General features: G+C 37.9%; 1 long non-coding RNA gene across 1 annotated transcript in view; it reads left to right on the top strand.

The window, feature by feature from the left end:
- The window catches only part of LOC142857067 (uncharacterized), a 152,649-nt gene that overhangs the window by 24,600 nt on the left and 108,805 nt on the right, over window positions 1–19,244 (top strand). The window lies entirely within an intron of this gene.

The raw sequence follows: 19,244 nt of genomic DNA, 5'->3' as shown, positions 1-19,244 counted from the left end.
CAGTAGGCAGAGAGTCACTAAGCCTGGCTTTTGAAATCTCAATTCCCACTCCCAGAGACATGCCTCCTCCAAGGACACAATACCTCCAAAAAGGATAAATTCTCTAATCCATCCCAAACAGTGCCTCTGACTGAAGAGCAAGCATTCAAGCGTATGAGCCTATGTGAGCCATTGTCATTCAAATTTCCACACCATGATAATGGATAGTAACTGATGAGTTTTCATAAACTTTTAATTTACAAATCAATTTACAAGTTCTAGATAAAATTTGATTTGTGGTCTTGCCAGTTTCGGACTTCTGCATGTGATTCTTCTCAGAACTTTGAATGAAAATACCTTTGTAATATAATTAAATTTTGGACTGTATTTCTATTACAAATATAATATGTTGCTTGTGAAATGGGATTTTCTTTCAATAATATGATAAATGCTTTCCAACTTATACTGACTATGCCAAATTGATAATAGACTAAGAAAAAAAATTCTTTCCTACGTCCTAATATGTTTTTGGTAGATAACAAGAGTTACTTCAATCATTGTTATAAGAATTAGTACAGTCAATTTTAAAGCTATTTCTTCTGAATGGAAATATTATCTCCTAGAAGAAGGTGGAAGGCTCAAAAGACTCAGAAAGTTAATGAAACAAGGCTCAGAATTTTCAAGAAACTTTAAAGGTTTAGGAATCTCAAAAAGAATCCTAAAACCTTTTCCCAAGGACACATAAGCAGTAACAACTCCTAATGAGAGGAAACTCTCCAAAAAATGGGTTTTCTTACACACTATGTAAGGATCTCTGGAGATACAGCTTTTGCAACTCATTTTCCATACTAGATTGAAGGGTTTTTGATCGTTTGTTTGTTGCCTTTGTGTCATTTAAGTTCCTGTATGCATCCTCTTATCCATGTTCCTGTAGCTAATCCTGGCAATTTCGGTGGTTCACTAAGCTAGATTTGGTGCAGCTGCTTCCTTGTTGTGTCGTTTATTTCCTGTCTGGAGTTCTGTCCTGTTCACATCTCCATAGGAAAGATCAGCCACTACTATCTTATCTATGAAACTTTGAGTAAAATTCTTGTGGTATTATTTTCTGGCAAATACTGTACTATATTGCACTATATTCTGGTAAATACTTTAGTATATTCCGGTAAATTCTGAACTCTGAAAATACTAGTATTTTGTAACCACAATGCTTTAATAGGGTAGGGATTCTACTCCTAGGACGGTTCTTGCCATATGGATGAAGACTGGCTCAACACTAAAACGTTTCACTCATTCCGTCTTGTTTTGTAGATATCTCTATACCAAGCACTCAGAGCTTAATAGGCTCCCAGACCTTAGCACAGCTGATTCCACTATGAAGGTATCATCTAAGACATAAAAGTCAGCGTGTAAAAAGCACCATCAGTCAAAACAAAAACAAAGACCTAATTTTCCCTCACAGTCGATTTTTTGTTGTTGTTATTTTTGTTTTTTGAGAAAGTTCCTAAACATACTAATACATACAAATCCTGCTTTTTGACTTCTGTAGTTCTGCTTCTGCTTGGTTGTTTTATTTGACTAAGGTGTGTCAGCTTAGGCTGTGATTTTTGTGCTTAAAGTTTATGCTGAGAAAGGCTTGGGGCTAACCTGGGATCCTGACCAACCAGTGCAGTCAGATAGTAAAGACTTCAACACATGCCTGAGTAGTCTACTTTGAATATCTCACAAATTTCTTTCTTTTTATTTTTTTATTGAGAAAAGGAAAAAAAATCAAGTTTCCACCTCCTCCCAGCCTCCCATTTCCCTCCCCCTCCTCCCACCCTTCTCCCCCTCCTCCCACCCTTCTCCCCCTCCCCCCACTCTTCTCCCCCTCCCTCTCCAGTCCAAAGAGCAGTCAGAGTTCCCTGCCCTGTGGTAAGTCCTAGGTCCTCCCCCCTCCGTCCACATCTAGGAAGGTGAACATCCAAACTGGGTAGGCTCCCACAAAGCCAGCACATTACGTAGGATCAAAACCCCGGGCCATTGTCCTTGGCGTCTCATCAGCCCTCATTGTTCGTCATGTTCAGAGAGTCCAGTTTTATCCCATGCTTTTTCAGTCACAGTCCAGCTGGCCTTGGTGAGCTCCCAGTAGATCAGCTCCACTGTCTCAGTGGGTGGGTGCACCCCTCGTGGTCCTGACTTCTTTGCTCATGTTCTCCCTCCTTCTGCTCCTCATTGGGACCTTGGGAGCTTAGTCCAGTGCTCCAGGTGGGTCTCTGTCTCTATCTCCATCCATCACCAGATGAAGGTTCTAGGATGATATGCAAGATATTCGTCAGTACTGCTATAGGCTAGGGTCATTTCAGGTTGCCTATCCTCAACTGCCCAAGGAACTAACTGGGGACATCGCCTTGGGCTCCTGGGAGCCACTCTAGGTTCAAGTCTCTTGCCAACCCTAAGGTGGCTCCCTTAACTAAGAATTGTGCTTCCGTGCTCAGGAAATTCGGGATCAACCTACCCCTGGACCCAGCAATACCACTCCTGGGAATATACCCAAGAGATGCCCTATCATATGACAAGAGCATTTGTTCAACTATGTTCATAGCAGTATTATTTGTAATAGCTAGAACCTGGAAACAACCTAGATGCCCTTCAATGGAAGAATGGATGAAGAAAGTGTGGAATATCTACACATTAGAGTACTATGCTGTGGTAAAAAACAATGACTTCTCGAATTTCGCATGCAAATGGATGGAAATAGAAATCACTATCCTGAGTGAGGTAACCCAGACCCAAAAAGATGAATATGGGATGTACTCATTCATAATTGTTTTCTAGCCATAAATAAGGGTCACGGAGTCTACAATTGGTGATCCTAAAAAAGCTAAGTAAGAAGGTGAACCAAAGGAAAAACATATAGTTATCCTCTTGGCTATGGGTAGTAGATAAAATTGCCGGGGAGAAAATTGGGATCTTGGGGGCGGGGTGGGATGGGAGTAAGGGGAGATGGGGAGAGAAAAGGGAGAAGGGGAGGATCTTGGGGGAAAAGGAGGATTGGGATAAAGGAAGGTTGGATAGGGGAGCACAACATTTCTTTCTAATGCTCTAATTCTATTTGAGAACGAATATTCTCGAAGTAATTAGTGAGAGAGGCTGGTAAGAAAGAAATGCAAGAAACCGTAACAAAGCTTGTAAAACACAGGGAAACCTAGAAAGAAACAAAACTTATGATGTCCCTCTCGCTGGGTTGTAAATCAAACAATTTCTTGGTAAGGAGAGCTTGTAAGCAAGCTGACTCTAATTCGAGCCGGGAGCTCCAAGGGTAAAAATTGCAAGTCATTGCTCATCATGGGTGCATTTTGCAGTGATGGAGGTGTCTCTGCTCTTGTAAGTAACCCTTCATCAATGGTCCTGTAAGGAACCGTCATACACTAATTGGCTCACCCAGGTAAACCTCAGCAGAGCTCTTTCTTTGAACTGCCATTGTTATCCTAATTAGGATGAGTAGCTATTTTTCTCACCTACAAGGAAAAATCAAACAACACTTTCGAGAGTATTACATGCATGTAGTTAATTGAAGAGGTGATCACACAATGAGTGTGCACATTGAAGAAATGAGAAAGGAAAGATCGTTTTTAAAAAAGAGAATATTAGTGATGAATGTGAGTTTAGTATAGCTCCATTTAAACAGGAGCTTCTGAACCAGTAAATAGAACATCTTCAGATTAAAGGAGCAGAGTAAAAGGCTGGAATAGTCAGCTACCAGATCACCTTTCTATCTCTCAGTGGCAGAAGTTTACTTTAGAATATTCACAGCATACCTTTCCTCCATTTCTGAAACCTTTAGAACTGACAGGTATTCTAATGGGAAGAGCATCTTCAAACAAGATGAGGGCAGGTGCTATCTTATTATATAGAAATTGCTGGTAACCTTGTAAAACTAGTGTTACTGATGAACAGGATCTCTCAGAAACATTTTAAACTGGATGATTTAGGAAAATCATTGGTCTAGATACCAATGGAAACCTAGGCAAGGTATCAATTCTTTATAAAACCTGCCAGGTTTGCTAGTAATCACAGCAATAGAAAATTGAATTAGTGGACTAAATAGGACCCATAACAGTAAAGCACAGTAAAGAATTTATGATAAGATTTGATTTTGAATTTGGGGTGAAATTTAAAACAAACCAAAGCAAAGCAAATAAACCAAAAAACTTCTACTCTGAATGAAATGCTAATAAAATGTAAGAGAAGTACTATGGCTAAGTAATCTTAATAAATCATGTCCAGAAGAGAGAATATTTGACATAGGCTAGAACATTAATTTTGAAATGAAATATCAGTTATATATATACTATCTGGGAGAGGCAAATATTTGACATTTTGTGCATGAAACAGTGTTCAGGTATAATCTATTTTCAAATTTGATTATGAAGTACTGTTAGGATTTTTATCTCTTTTTTATTAATAATTTGGGTCCAGGATAGGTTTATCTGATTTTGATGCTATTTGAAATCCTTTGTCTTTAGTAGAAAATGAAAACTTATCTCTAACATCAGGCCAGCTCACACTTCCACCAAGAACCAGATCACATTAAGATGGAATATCCTGGACATCTGAGGATGCATTTCTCTTCCTTAAATCACAAACAGCGTAAGCTACAAAATCCAAAATACTAGGTGCCTTCAAACCATTGAATTTCATATTTTTTTGAAGACTAGAGTCTCTCAAATAGTCATAGGTGGTAAATTTAATAGTATACATAAAAATTGGTACATAATATCATGATTATGTTTATATTCCTAAAGAATTTGAATTTGAGAAATGATTAATTCTTTTAAGAAAGTAATATGTCTCAGTAAATAAAATGCCTAAATTTGATTAATGGATTTTAGTTGATGAATACATTCACAATATCTAGATGCATTTCAAGATAAGTTTTAAAACTTTTATTCACTATCATCTATATATCCACTTATTAGTGAACCAGAAATATTGCTGATCACAAGAAAAATACTGCAAAGTTTTCGGGAATCAGTACTGCTATATAAACACTTTTATTAACTGACAATGAAAGAGCACTTCAGAATTTCAATTTATTTTTTTAAATTTCATTTGTGTATATAAAACGTTAAGCATATTCCATCCAGTATTTTGAAATGTTCTCAAGCAATGTTTTTGGGGTGTCTGTTAGGTCCATTCGACATCAAAATGTTAGTGTGTTAGTCAGCATTGGTTACTGAAATAACCTACTTTAATTGTGGAAGTGTTCTTTGACTTCACGTCTAATTTATAAATATGATTTGTAAAATAGAGTGCAGTCATGGTCATTGTACAAAAATTTAATATTGTCTCTTGATGAATTAGTACTTTAACTATTATGAAGTGACTTACCTTCTCTGAATAGTTGAAATCTATTTTGTCAGATATGTGATAATGCCATCTGCTTATTTACAATTACATTTGCTTAGAATACAGATTTGCTTTCTTTTACATTAATGTAATCTCTCGCTTGATGGTAATGTGATTTACTAAGGAAAATATAACAAGATACATCCAATTATTTATAATCAATGTGCGGATTGTGCCTTCTGATTGGAAATTTGATATTTCATCACTAATTTTCAAAATTATCATGGAAAGGTGTTGCTCTAGTTTCACTCTTTTTTGCTGTGATAAGACACTCTCTAGAACCAACTTAGAGGAGGAAAGTATTGACTTGTGGTACCGTTCTAGGTTATCATCCACAATTAAAGGAAGTCAGTGTGAAAACCTATGTAAAAACTATAATACAAGTCATGGAGAACTGCAGCTTACTAGTTCACTGACTTATGCTCAACTGGCTTCCTTACACCAATCACAACCACCTGTGAGGGGTGATACTGTGCATAGTCAGATAGACCCTTGTCCAACAATTAACAACCAATACTATAGTCCATGGAAGTGCCCAGAGGCCAATGTGACGGAGGCAATTCTTCAATTGTTTTTTTTTTCTTCCAAGGTGACACCACTGTTGTGTCAAACTATCACTAAAAATATACCAGGACAAATATATATTGATTTATGTCATGTTACTGATTTGTAGTGTTTGGTGTTTTTCTAGGTCTCATTGCTTAACTATTGATTCAGGGAATTTATTCTTTTCTGCTGCTTCATATACGCGAGATTCTTAGAATTGTGTTGTTGAACAATAAACAGGACTCTGGAGAGGTCAACCTGATACAGCCCGTTGGAAGTTACTGAAACAGATTTTCAATGCCATGAGCTGAGCTGACTTGCCTTTGGTTTATATCTGCACACATGCAGAAGAATGCAGTGAGGAAAGTGAGCTGCCAGGTTGGAATTCCCAGTGTCTGTGACTGCTTGGTGGCCTCATTTCTCATTTCACACACACACACACACACACACACACACACACACACACACACACATTAAGAAACTGGTGGCAGATGATTCAAAAATGTTTAAGAATCACGTGTCTGATCAATTCCCACAGAACTGCATGGAAAAACGGCACTCCATTTTTCTCCCTAGGTGCCAGAGATATGCAAGAGTTGGTGACTGATAGTATTTGACAATGATAAGTCATTCTGGAGTACACAAAACAATTGTATCCATCAGCACCCACCCCTTCCCTTCGAGTATAGCCACAGCCTTTATTTAAGTATGGAAGATAATTTGACAATAGCAGTCCTTGTTCTGAAACAAATGACTGTTGGTGTAATGTCCACAGACTCTATTCTAAGTCTACTTCTTGAAAATTATTTTCCTGTGCCAATACTGTAGAGTCTGAGGAAGACAACACTATATATTCATCTATACACTCACTATACACTATTCATCATCTGTTCAATTTATATCATTTTAAAATGCTAATAAAAGCACTTACTACAGCACAGAGATGCTAAAATAACACTGTGCATTAAATAAATGAGTAATGAATATGAAGAGAAGATGGCTCAGTGGAGGTATAAAGTATTACTGAAGTCTGGCCTTCTCACATGCCTACTGACTCTTGTCTCAAATGTCTTGGAATTACAGCCTGAACTATATGACACCTGTCACAAGTCTAAGATTCTCTTTATAAGGCTGAGTCTCAAATGCTGGTGGCATGTCTGGTTAGTCCTTTGGGGGCTGAGTTCTATTTGCCTCTTAGTTGGGAGATTAGGTTATAGATGTTTGTCTGAGAAGCAAGTGGTTCTTGACATTAATGCAGGACCTTTTGAGTGTGACGGAATCTTTCTCTGTCCAATTGTACTTGACATAGAGTCTTAAGGTACTAAACACTCAACGCTCGTTAAAGGTCAACTTGAGGCAGTGGCTGTAATTCATTGTTTCATCTCAATTAAAACTATTGGTGTAGTTTCTCTGAGAGTATACAAAACAGAAGTCTTATTTTAAAGTATTATAGAAAAACAGGAAATTGAGAAAAATCAAGGAAAATTGTCATTGCAAGTATATTAAGTCTTCTTTTTTTGAGAATTTCAAATTGACTATTGTATTTATATCATTCTCAGCCCTCTCTTTCTCTACTCCAAAATCTCCCATGTTTCCTGAACTTCACTCAAATTGTTGACACATTCTCTTTAACGATATGCATACATACATAAACAAACACACATACATGTGCATGTATATAAATTGCTATATAGAACTGTTTTGAGATATCTACTAAAGAAGATTATATGGACCTGAGTTCAAGCCAATAGAAAGTCTGTATTAGATGACTATACTGAGTGTTAGGGCCTAGATGCAATTCTGAGTCTTTCTAAGAGGGAGGTTTTAGCACAGAAGTCCACATCCTGTTGACCCAGCTCAGTTAGCAAGAACTGTTAGCAAGAAGTAGACTACAGAAACCAAAAACCAAGGTTAGTACATTCAGAGACTTGCCTATAATTATGGATTTTGATGGATGATGTCTTTGTTTTCATTTTGGTAGGTATTGCTGCCTATATGCTGGGTTCCAAGTCCTGAGTGATACCTTCATCGTGATGTTAGTTGTGTTAATGTCTGGGGGCTATTAGATTCCCCAGTGGTCCTTATAAGTCATATTCCTTTTTCTTGATGATCTTTATTGGATAGTTATTTTTCCTTCTGTCAGCATTCAAAAATCCAGGGTCTCTTGATCCAATGTCTCTCTGTTGCCATTATTCCTGAATCCTGTCCCAAACATTTAAAGCTGCTGTACTGAACCTGGTCCTGAGGATCAGAGTAATGTTCCTTGCCCAGAATTTGATCTCGGAAAATCTCAAGTCCTTTTGCTTTTCCCTGTTGTTATAAGATTTTTGCTTCTTCCCCCAGTAACATTTTCAAAGAAGCTGTGGTTCATTTTACGGGACAGCTGAAATTAATTAAAGCCAATCTTGTGGCATTGCCTTGTTGCTTGAAGACAACGTTTTGGCCATTTTCCTAACGAAGGGAGAAAGTATTGTGTAACTAAGTGTTGCTTGCTTAATTTCCTTTAGATCATTCATACATATGGGATCACATTTATATTCTTTGACTACCTTAGGGTACTTGGTGCCAGATGGTTTTTCTGGGATATCACTGGACAGGCAGGTAGAACTCTGGGTAAACTAACCTGGAATTTGGTACATAATGATGAGGCTAAATTCTGTCCTTGTACCTTTTGTCCCTGGTCATCAGATTTGATAAATTCCTCAATATTTTCCAATCTTTTTACCACTGCCTTTTGTAAAGTCTGTATCTCCTGTTGTATTCTTCTATAATGCCTTCATTGAGGATTTCAAGGTGTGAAATCTGTCCAGTAATGATAACGCCTCATTCTTGGACATAATTTTTATAGCATGCATATTACCTTCCTGGGGAAACATTCCATCTGTTAATCTATAATAACCATTTGACAGATTATGATTAATACATTCAACAGTATGAATTCTCTCAGACAATGTCTCAGTACCCTCTAACTTTGCCCTTCATCCCATGAAATGTCTGGGTTAACACCAGGAACTTCGGGCTTTGTACTAAAGTCCCTCAAGCGAAAGACTGGGCCCACCCTTTCCTATCCCAGGTAACAACTGTGGCCCCAGCATACTTGATTTCACTTTATCAAAACTGTTCTCATCAGTATACAGTTTCTCTTTGGCTTCTCTTAGCAAGACATTCATTAGGTGAAATTTGATGAATCTGATTGTATCGGGTCCTTTGAGGCAAAGGAGTGGTATGGAATTGTGAACTGTGAAATTTTCTGCACTCTAACAGTCTCCGTGATCCAGTTTCTAAATGTCTAGTCTCTGGAGATTTTGCTGGAACTTTATAAATATTGTAAGATATCTACCAGAGAAAACCACTCAGACCAAGGTTCAAGCTCATAGAAAGTATTTAGAGTATATATGAGACTATTTTGCATGTTAAGGGCCTGAGTATAGTTCTAAACCTTTCCATTGGGTGATTTTAAGTAGAAAAGGCACATCCTGGCATAAGACACCCAAGCCAACAAGAAAATATAGCCCAAAATGGAACACCAGAAGCAAAAAGTGAAGTTAGTCCATTTAGACACCTTCTGAGAACTATAGAGACAGTCTGTTTTTGTCCTTATTTTGGCTGATGTTACTACCTATATGTTGGGTTCCAAGACCTGGTGTCCGTTAAGTTATCAATATCTGCCAAGGTTAGGTAACCTGTCACATAGCCTTCTAAGGCCACTTAGTGGTGATCATATGTATATGTGTTTAAAACTGACCTCTTTGCAATAGACAACCTATTACAAGTTCTCTACCCTAGAGAACACTCATTCTTCCTCTCTTAGAAATCATTAATTGCCTTAGATCTTCATATATGTTTTCACATAATAGTTGTTATTCTGTGTCTAGACCACTTCACTTAGTGTAATATCATTAAAACTCATCCATAGTGTTGAAATTCTAAATACCCTCTTTTCTTGAGAATACATACCATAGTTTATTTATCCACTTGAACATTGATGGGTACTTAGGTTAATACAATGTTATGATTCTTGTGAATAATACTTCTACAAGAAATAAGGATTTCCTTAGAGATTAGATACAAATTCACTAGTGGGAATTTTGGTAATATGTTAATGCTGGCTTAATATTTGAGGAACTTATATACCGTTTTATACAATAGCCATGCTAACTTTGGATATTGCATATTTTTCTGTTGTTTTGCTAAAACACCACAACTATAAAGCTGCTTATAGAAAAGAATTTACTTTGGTTCACAGTTCCACAGGGAGAGTCCATGGTGGTGGGGATATCACAGCACTGCAGAAACAGGCTGATAATATTTGCATCAACTCACACAGGAAATAGTCAGAAGGAACAGGGAATGGACCAAGTTATAAATCCTCAAAACCCAACAACAATGACTTCATTCCTTCAGCGGGGCTCCACCTCCTAAAGGTTCCATAGCTTCTAAAGTGGCATTAGCAATTGGGAAACAAGTATGAATATACAGGAGGACATTATTTCAATCCATAGCTTCATGCACAATTCATAATGAAGTTTTGTGCATTGAAAACAAGGCAATTATATAATACTGTGTGTCAACTAGCTTCTGAAACCTAGGTACAAACATTCAAGACTGTGTAATATTTGCATTTTGCATTCCTAACATGCACAAGATCAACTATGCCATGTAGAAAATAATGTAACTATCCCCTTGACAATCCCCTTTGCTATCAAACAATAAGGGGTTCATGTTTCTTAGTGACTGAGATCTAAATAAAGGATTAGAGGGAAAAAGCAGTTCTAAAACACCAATTTTGAAACATACATGTCACTTTTGCTTTACTTTATCTGCCAAAATAATTCACAAGATCAGTCACATATACGCCTATTGTTAAAAGAATTCCCAAATCCAGCCAACACTCAAAGAGGGATGTAGATCATATTCTTAGAAGGAAGAAGCTATATAACCACAGTGCTTTAGAAATAGTGAGTAAAAATATTAACCTATTTTATACATCATGTATGCATTTTGTTATTCTGGTATGTTAGTACTCAGATCCTACCAGAAACTTAGAAGAACCTCAGATATTGGTTGCATAAGTGAATGGTCTCACCCCATTGTGAGGATGGCTGGTTATATGAAAAATAAGATTCTTGCCTTCCAGCATCTGTCTTTTCAAAAAGGCAAAGATTTAGAAATTAGATCCCTTATTTTATATATTCATATATTTCATATATTCTTCTATTTTTCTAATACCCTTATTTTTGCAAAAGAAAAAATCTCAAAGAAAGTTGTAAGAGGGAAAAATGAGAATTTTTGGAGCTGATCAGAGTCTTTGTATTCTGAGACACATTCCAAACTTCTAGTGTCTAGTTCTTGAGATTGCATTGAGCAGCAGAAGTTAGCGTTGGTGTTCTACATCTTTATCTCTGATTCATTTCCTTTCCACCTTTCAAACAAAAGATTAAAAATAAATTTGGAATGTTTGTTCCAATAAGTAAGTCACATTTGCATTTTACATCTTAAGGCCATTAAACATGCACTCTAGTTTTGTTCAGATTATTTGTTTTTTAAAAAATGAATCACCAGGAGTAGGTAGAAATTAATGAGCCTTGAGCAGCTCTGCAGAACATTTCAAATATAACCTTAGAGACAAAATGCCACCTAATTAATCATTTCAATTAAAAAAAGATCCCTATGCACCTCATCAACTACTGTGTACCCAAGTTTCATGAAATGCTAACAACTGTGAAATTTAGCAATTTTCAGTTGTCAATAAATACTTTTCATTTTGATTTAGAGTATGAGGTTTTTTATGACAGTCATTTTTTATTTTTAAATTGCTTGTGAATTTCATACTGTTAATTGATACTTTCCAATCCAAATTTATAAGGTTACATAGTGAAATAATTATGCACCACATTATTAACAGAGTATAGGAACCACATAATATTTTTTATCAGATTATTATATGTCTTCTTAAATAAGAAGGTATTTTCCTCTAATTCCATCCAAAAATATTGCATAAATTTGTCTATCACTGATATTTGCTTGGACTATGAAAAATATATATTTTGCGATTCTTCTAAAATTTATTGACAAAAAAATCCTTCATTTTCATAATTTTCACATGAAATACTTAATATTTCTACACCTATCAAATTTTAAAAGGCAAAGGAATTTCACTCATAGAAATAACATACAGAATCTGAACTTTTAATTTTCCAAATAGGTAAAAAAATACAATTCAAAGACATTTCTCCAAAATTAATTTTAAAATAAAAATCAAATTTGATGATGGAGTTGTATTCAATTGTCAGAGTGCTTCACTTCCACACACCAAGAGGTCCTGGGGTTCAAGGCTACCTGGGATAGGATGCCTCAAACAAACACATATTAAAAATACTATGCTTGAATAGTGATATTTAACAACCAAATGGCCAACAAAAGATTTTCATTTTATATAATACATTTTTTCTAGTCTTTTATGGTTTCCACATGATCATGCATTTATGTACATAAATGCATACATATGAACAGAAAAGGAATTTAGGGGAAATAAGTTCTAGGTGGAAGCATTCTAAAATATGAAGCTTTATATTATGTCTTTAGAACATTGAAACAACTCTCTTAAAAAACTCATCATATGGCCGGGCGGTGGTGGTGCACGCCTTTAATCCCAGCACTCGGGAGGCAGAGGCAGGAGGATCTCTGTTCTGCAGGAGGATCTCTGTGAGTTCGAGACCAGCCTGGTCTACAAGAGCTAGTTCCAGGACAAGCTCCAAAACCACAGAAAAACCCTGTCTCGAAAAACAAACAAACAAACAAAAAATTCATCATATGAATGTTGTCACTAAAATCTCACTCTTGGCTTCCCTCAGGGTCCTGGTTCTTGAGGTATTTAAAAGAATTCAGAAGTGGCTTGACATCAGAGCATGGTTTGGAAGATAGATAGCATTTATCAGAGTCTTGAGACTAGACACTGGCCAAAGACACCATTTTCATAGAGCACACCCTTAAAGAGAATAAAATTGGCGACAGCCAAGGAGGCCCTTGTGTTCACTTACATTTTAGGTCATCTTTATAGTACTTTTTAAAAATTCTCTAGAACTGATGGCTTTCCTTGAAGCAACGTTTCCTGACTAAGTGGCAGAAAGACCCGCTTAGAAACTCATTTCTTTTTTAAAAAGTTAATTTATTTATTTAAAACAGCTTAAACCAGAAAAGATTTTAATATCTACACCATGGAAAACAAATGAACACTTTTGAATATTTTCATACCATGCAGCAACTATTTAACAGCAGAAAAAGAATAAAATATATTATACACAGACAGAGAATGAACTCTTAGAACATTATTCTAAACACATGCACAAAGTGCTCACCAAATATGACCCTGTCACATTTCCAGGGCACTTCACCCTGGGCGCCAAGGAGAAAGCACCTTGTGGTGCCTGATAATCAGCCACTATTATGGGTGCAAGGGCAGAGGGCAGATACGAAGGAACAGGGAGATGGAAGAGATTAAGATACATGATGTGAACAACACAAAAAAAATTAAAATTTTAAAATAAAAAGATGACCATGTCTACACAAATCTAGAAAAGCTTGCTCTGACCCCGTTGTCTGAGTGGAACTGTGGCTGCTGTGGGTGGCCGTGGGCATCTTTGGGGAGCTTGTGTTCAATCTAATATAGCTCATTCTCCTAATCAATAAGAGAAAGAGAGAGAGAAGAGAGAAAGAGAGAGAGAGAGAGAGAGAGAGAGAGAGAGAGAGAGAGAGAGAGAGAGAACAGATTTCTCCTTTCTCAGCAGCTATCAATGGCAAATAACTTCTTGGTGGGAATTTACACTTCCTCTTTTGGTGCTGCCATTTTGTCTGGTCTGAGCTTGTGCTGGTCTTATGTGTACTGTTGCAGTTCCTTGAGTTTATAAGCGTGAGTCTGTTTGCACTTGTATTCCTAGTCCAGAGATGCTGGGAGAAACATACTTCCAATACTAACATAAGGTTTCAGCTTGGTTTCTAGCTGGGTTATACTAATTCAGGTCGAAAAGAGAAGCTGAGAGGTCTCCCTACTAAAAAAACCCTCTTTACCTGGTACTACCAGCAATTCAGGGTCTGCCAGTGTGGCAGATGGATAGTCATGCCTGTGAGACTGCTAGGTACTGAAACAGAGATGAGGATATAATGGCTTGAAAATTAAGGTCTTTGGATATGGTGACAATTTTGGATGCAGACTGGATATGAATCGTTAGGAGAATGAGCTCTTAATTTAGAAAACATTGATTTGCCTTTTATCAAAAACAAGAAAGTCTCTGGCTAGGGAGGTATCTTTTGTCTTTTGACTTTCAAAGCAGTTGACAATGTCATGTCTTCACCAAGGGCCTGAGAAATGACTCAGATCCCTGCCTGCTGTTTTAGTTCCTAGTATTATGATTATTTTGGGTGGAGTAGGTCTTCTCCAATGACACACAAGCTTGCTAATTGATAACTATAGACTTGACAAAAGATGCAAGAACAACAGAAAATTATGCATGAGAAAGGAATGGATCATTGACATGTAGAGGTCAAGTTGTCCTAGGGACAAATTTGTCATGATGTAGAATAATAATTATAAAAGAATAATAATAGAGGCATTGGGAGTTGGGTCCCAGTCCTCCCGGCGCCCGGGCGGGCTCCACTGCCCTTGTTTCTGTGGCCTGCCTGCACCAAGGAGGGTAGGCGCTTTGTTTGCGAGCTGCCCAACCAGCACGGAGGCCTGATCTCTCGGCCCCAGGAGAACCAGCGTTGGGGTGAGTTTCTGGCCCGCAGCGCCAGCCAGGGACGGGGATCTTGGGGGTCCCCTGGCCTCCTGTCTTTCTTGGGCTCTCTGCAGGACCTCTATTCCCTGGTTACTGCCTCTTTCTTCCTGGCCCACCCAGCTTCCGTCCAGAGCCCTCCTCACTTGGGCCCCCCCCCCCCCCCCCCCCCCCCCCCCCCCCCCCGCCCTCTTTTGGCGCGAGGCATTGGGAGTTGGGTCCCAGTCCTCCCGGCGCCCGGGCGGGCTCCACTGCCTTTGTTTCTGTGGCCTGCCTGCACCAAGGAGAGTAGGCGCTTTGTTTGCGAGCTGCCCAACCAGCACGGAGGCCTGATTTCTAGGCCCAGGAGAACCAGCTTTGGGACGAGCCAGGGTTGGGCACGGAGACCTGATCCCTTGGTGCCAGGAGAGCCAACATTGGTGAGGCCGCGTTGGGTAGGCAAGGAGACCTGATCTGGTAAAAGAAGACCCATAAGGGAGTATTTGGAAGAAGAGATGGGCAGACGCCAAGGCAAGAATTCGCCCAACAAACTGAAAAGCAACATGAAGCCACCAGAATCCAGCGACCTCACAACGGAAGGTCATGAACACCTTAATCAAGAAGGAGAAAAGTTTGACTTCATGAAAGTGATTGACGCCCTTAAACAGCATGTAAAAAACGCCCTTATAGAAATGGATGAGAAATATAACAGAAAGTTTGAAGAATTGAATAAATCAGTGAATGATACCCTAGAAAACCAAGGAAAAACAATCAAACAGATAATGGAAACAGTTCAAGACTTGAAAACTGAAATAGAGGCAAAGAAGAAAACACAAACAGAGGGCCGGCTGGACATGGAAAATCTAGGTAAACGAATAGAGACTACAGAAACAAGCATAACCAGCAGAATACAAGAGATAGAAGAAAGACTCTCAGATTCTGAAGATACCATAGAGAAAATAAACACACTGATCAAAGAAAACAGCAAGTCCAACAAACTCTCATCACAAAACATTCAGGAAATATGGGACACAATAAAAAGACCAAACCTAAGAATAATAGGAGTAGAAGAAGGAGAAGAAGTGCAGCTCAATGGTCCAGAAAATATATTTAATAAAATTATAGAAGAAAACTTTCCCAATCTAAAGAAAGATATACCTATGAAGGTGCAAGAAGCATACAGAACACCGAATAGGCTGGATCAAAAAAAAACATCCCCTCGCCATATAATTATCAAAACACAAAGCATTCAGAATAAGGAAAAAATATTAAGAGCGGCAAAGGAAAAAGGCCAAATTACTTACAAAGGTAAACCTATCAGACTTACACCTGACTTTTCCATGGAAACCATGAAAGCCAGAAGGTCCTGGATAGATGTACTGCAGAAACTGAGAGACCATGGATGCAAGCCCAGATTACTATACCCAGCCAAGCTTTCGTTCACTATAAATGGAGAAAATAAAATTTTCCAGGATAAAAACAAATTCAAACAATATGCAGCCACAAATCCAGCCTTACAGAAAGTAATAGAAGGAAAATCACTAACCAAGGAATCCAATAATGACCACAATAACTCAGACATCTAGAGACCCTTCATCAACACAAACCAAAGAAGGGATACACACAAACTCTACGACTAAAAAAAAAATGACCGGAGTTAACAACCACTGGTCATTAATATCACTTAATGTCAATGGTCTCAACTCACCTATAAAAAGGCACAGGCTAAGAGATTGGATAAGAAAACAGGATCCAACATTCTGCTGTTTACAAGAAACACACCTCAACCACAAAGACAGGCACCTACTCAGAGTAAAGGGTTGGGAAAAGGCCTATCAAGCAAATGGACCTAAGAAACAAGCAGGTGTGGCCATACTAATCTCTAACAAAGTTGACTTCAAACTTAAATCAATCAGAAGAGATGGAGAGGGGCATTTTATATTCATAACAGGAACAGTTCATCAGGATGAAGTCTCAATCCTGAACATCTATGCCCCTAAGATAAAAGCACCCACGTACATAAAAGAAACATTGCTAAAATTCAAGGCAGCCATCAAACCGCACACACTAATAGTAGGAGATTTCAACACTCCTCTCTCACCAATGGACAGGTCAATCAGACAGAAACCTAACAGAGAAATAAGACAACTAATGGAGGTAATGAAACAAATGGACTTAACAGACATCTATAGAACATTCCACCCAAATAGGAAAGAATACACCTTCTTCTCTGCAGCTCATGGAACCTTCTCGAAAATCTACCACATAGTCGGTAACAAAGCAAACATCCACAGTTACAAAAAAGTATTACTAACCACCTGTGTCTTATCAGATCACCATGGATTAAAGTTAGAATTCAACAACATGGCTACCCCCGGAAAGCCCACAAAGTCATGGAAACTGAACAGCCAACTACTGAACCACACCTGGATTAAGGAAGAAATAAAGAAAGAAATTAAAGTATTCCTGGAATTAAATGAAAATAAAGAAACAACATACTCAAACTTATGGGACACTATGAAAGCAGTCCTGAGAGGAAAGTTCATAGCACTAAGTGCCCACTTAAAGAAAACAGAGAAAGCTCACATTGGAGACTTAACAGCCCACCTGAAAGCTCTAGAAAAAAAAGAAGCAGACTCACCTAGGAGGAGTAGGAGACTGGAAATAATCAAACTGAGGGCTGAAATCAATAAAATAGAAACACAGAGAACAATCCAAAGAATCAATGAAACAAAAAGCTGGTTCCTGGAGAAAATCAACAAGATTGACAAACCCCTATCCAAACTAATCAAACGGCAGAGAGAGAATTTGCAAATTAATAAGATCAGAAATGAAAAGGGGGACATAACCACAGACACAGAGGAAATTCAGAGAATCATTAGATCTTACTACAAAAGCCTATACGCCACAAAACTGGAAAATGTAAAGGAAACGGATACTTTCTTAGATAAATATCATTTACCAAAGTTAAATCAGGACCAGGTGAACAATCTAAATAGACCTGTTAGTCGTGAAGAATTAGAAGAGGTTATCAAAAACCTCCCTACCAAAAAAAGCCCAGGACCAGATGGTTTCAATGCGGAATTCTACCAGAACTTCCAAGAAGACCTAATACCTATACTCCTTAATGTATTTCACAATATAGAAACAGAAGGGTCATTACCAAATTCCTTTTATGAAGCTACAATTACTCTGATACCAAAACCACACAAAGACTCAACCAGGAAAGAGAATTACAGGCCGATCTCACTCATGAATATCGATGCAAAAATCCTCAACAAAATACTGGCAAACCGAATCCAAGAACACATCCGAAAAATTATCCATTATGATCAAGTAGGCTTCATTCCTGAGATGCAGGGCTGGTTCAACATACGAAAATCTATCAATGTAATCCAGCATATAAATAAACTGAAAGAAAAAAAACCATATGATCATTTCATTAGATGCTGAAAAAGCATTCGACAAAATTCAACATCCATTTATGTTAAAAGTCTTGGAGAGATTAGGGATACAAGGGTCATACCTAAATATAATAAAAGCTATATACAGCAAGCCAACAGCTAACATCAAATTAAACGGAGAGAAACTCAAAGCCATCCCGCTTAACTCAGGAACACGACAAGGCTGTCCACTTTCGCCATACCTCTTCAATATAGTGCTGGAAGTTCTAGCAATAGCAATAAGACAGCATAATGGGATCAAGGGGATTCGAATTGGAAAGGAAGAAGTTAAACTTTCGTTATTCGCAGATGATATGATAGTGTACATAAGCGACCCCCAAAACTCCACCAAAGAACTTTTACAGCTGATAAACAGCTTTAGTAATGTGGCAGGATACAAGATCAACTCCAAAAAATCAGTCGCCCTCTTATACACAAAGGATATGGAAGCAGAGAGGGAAATCAGAGAAGCTTCTCCATTCACGATAGCCACAAACAGCATAAACTATCTTGGGGTAAATCTAACCAAGGAAGTGAAAGATCTATTTGACAAGAACATTAAGGCATTGAAGAAAGAAATTGATGAGGATACCAAAAAATGGATGGACATCCCTTGCTCTTGGATTGGGAGGATCAACATAGTAAAAATGGCAATTCTACCTAAGGCAATTTATAGATTCAATGCAATCCCCATCAAGATCCCATCAAAATTCTTCACAGATCTGGAGAGGACAATAATAAACTTTATATGGAAAAACAAAAAACCCAGGATAGCCAAAACAATCCTATACAATAAAGGATCTTCTGGAGGCATTACCATCCCTGACTTCAAACTCTATTACAGAGCTACAGTAATGAAAACAGGGTGGTACTGGCATAAAAACAGAGAAGTCGACCAATGGAATCGTATAGAAGACCCGGATTTTACCCCACAAACCTATGAACACCTCATTTTCGATAAAGGAGCTAAAAGTATACAGTGGAAGAAAGAAAGCATCTTCAACAAATGGTGCTGGCACAACTGGATGTCAACCTGTAGAAGAATGAAAATAGACCCATATCTATCACCGTGCACAAAACTCAAGTCCAAATGGATTAAAGACCTCATTATCAGCCCGAAAACACTGAACCTGATAGA

Source organism: Microtus pennsylvanicus, chromosome 9 (genome assembly GCF_037038515.1).
Source record: "Microtus pennsylvanicus isolate mMicPen1 chromosome 9, mMicPen1.hap1, whole genome shotgun sequence".
In the NCBI taxonomy this organism is placed as follows: domain Eukaryota; kingdom Metazoa; phylum Chordata; class Mammalia; order Rodentia; family Cricetidae; genus Microtus; species Microtus pennsylvanicus.
This window is presented reverse-complemented; position numbering and strand designations above follow the sequence as displayed.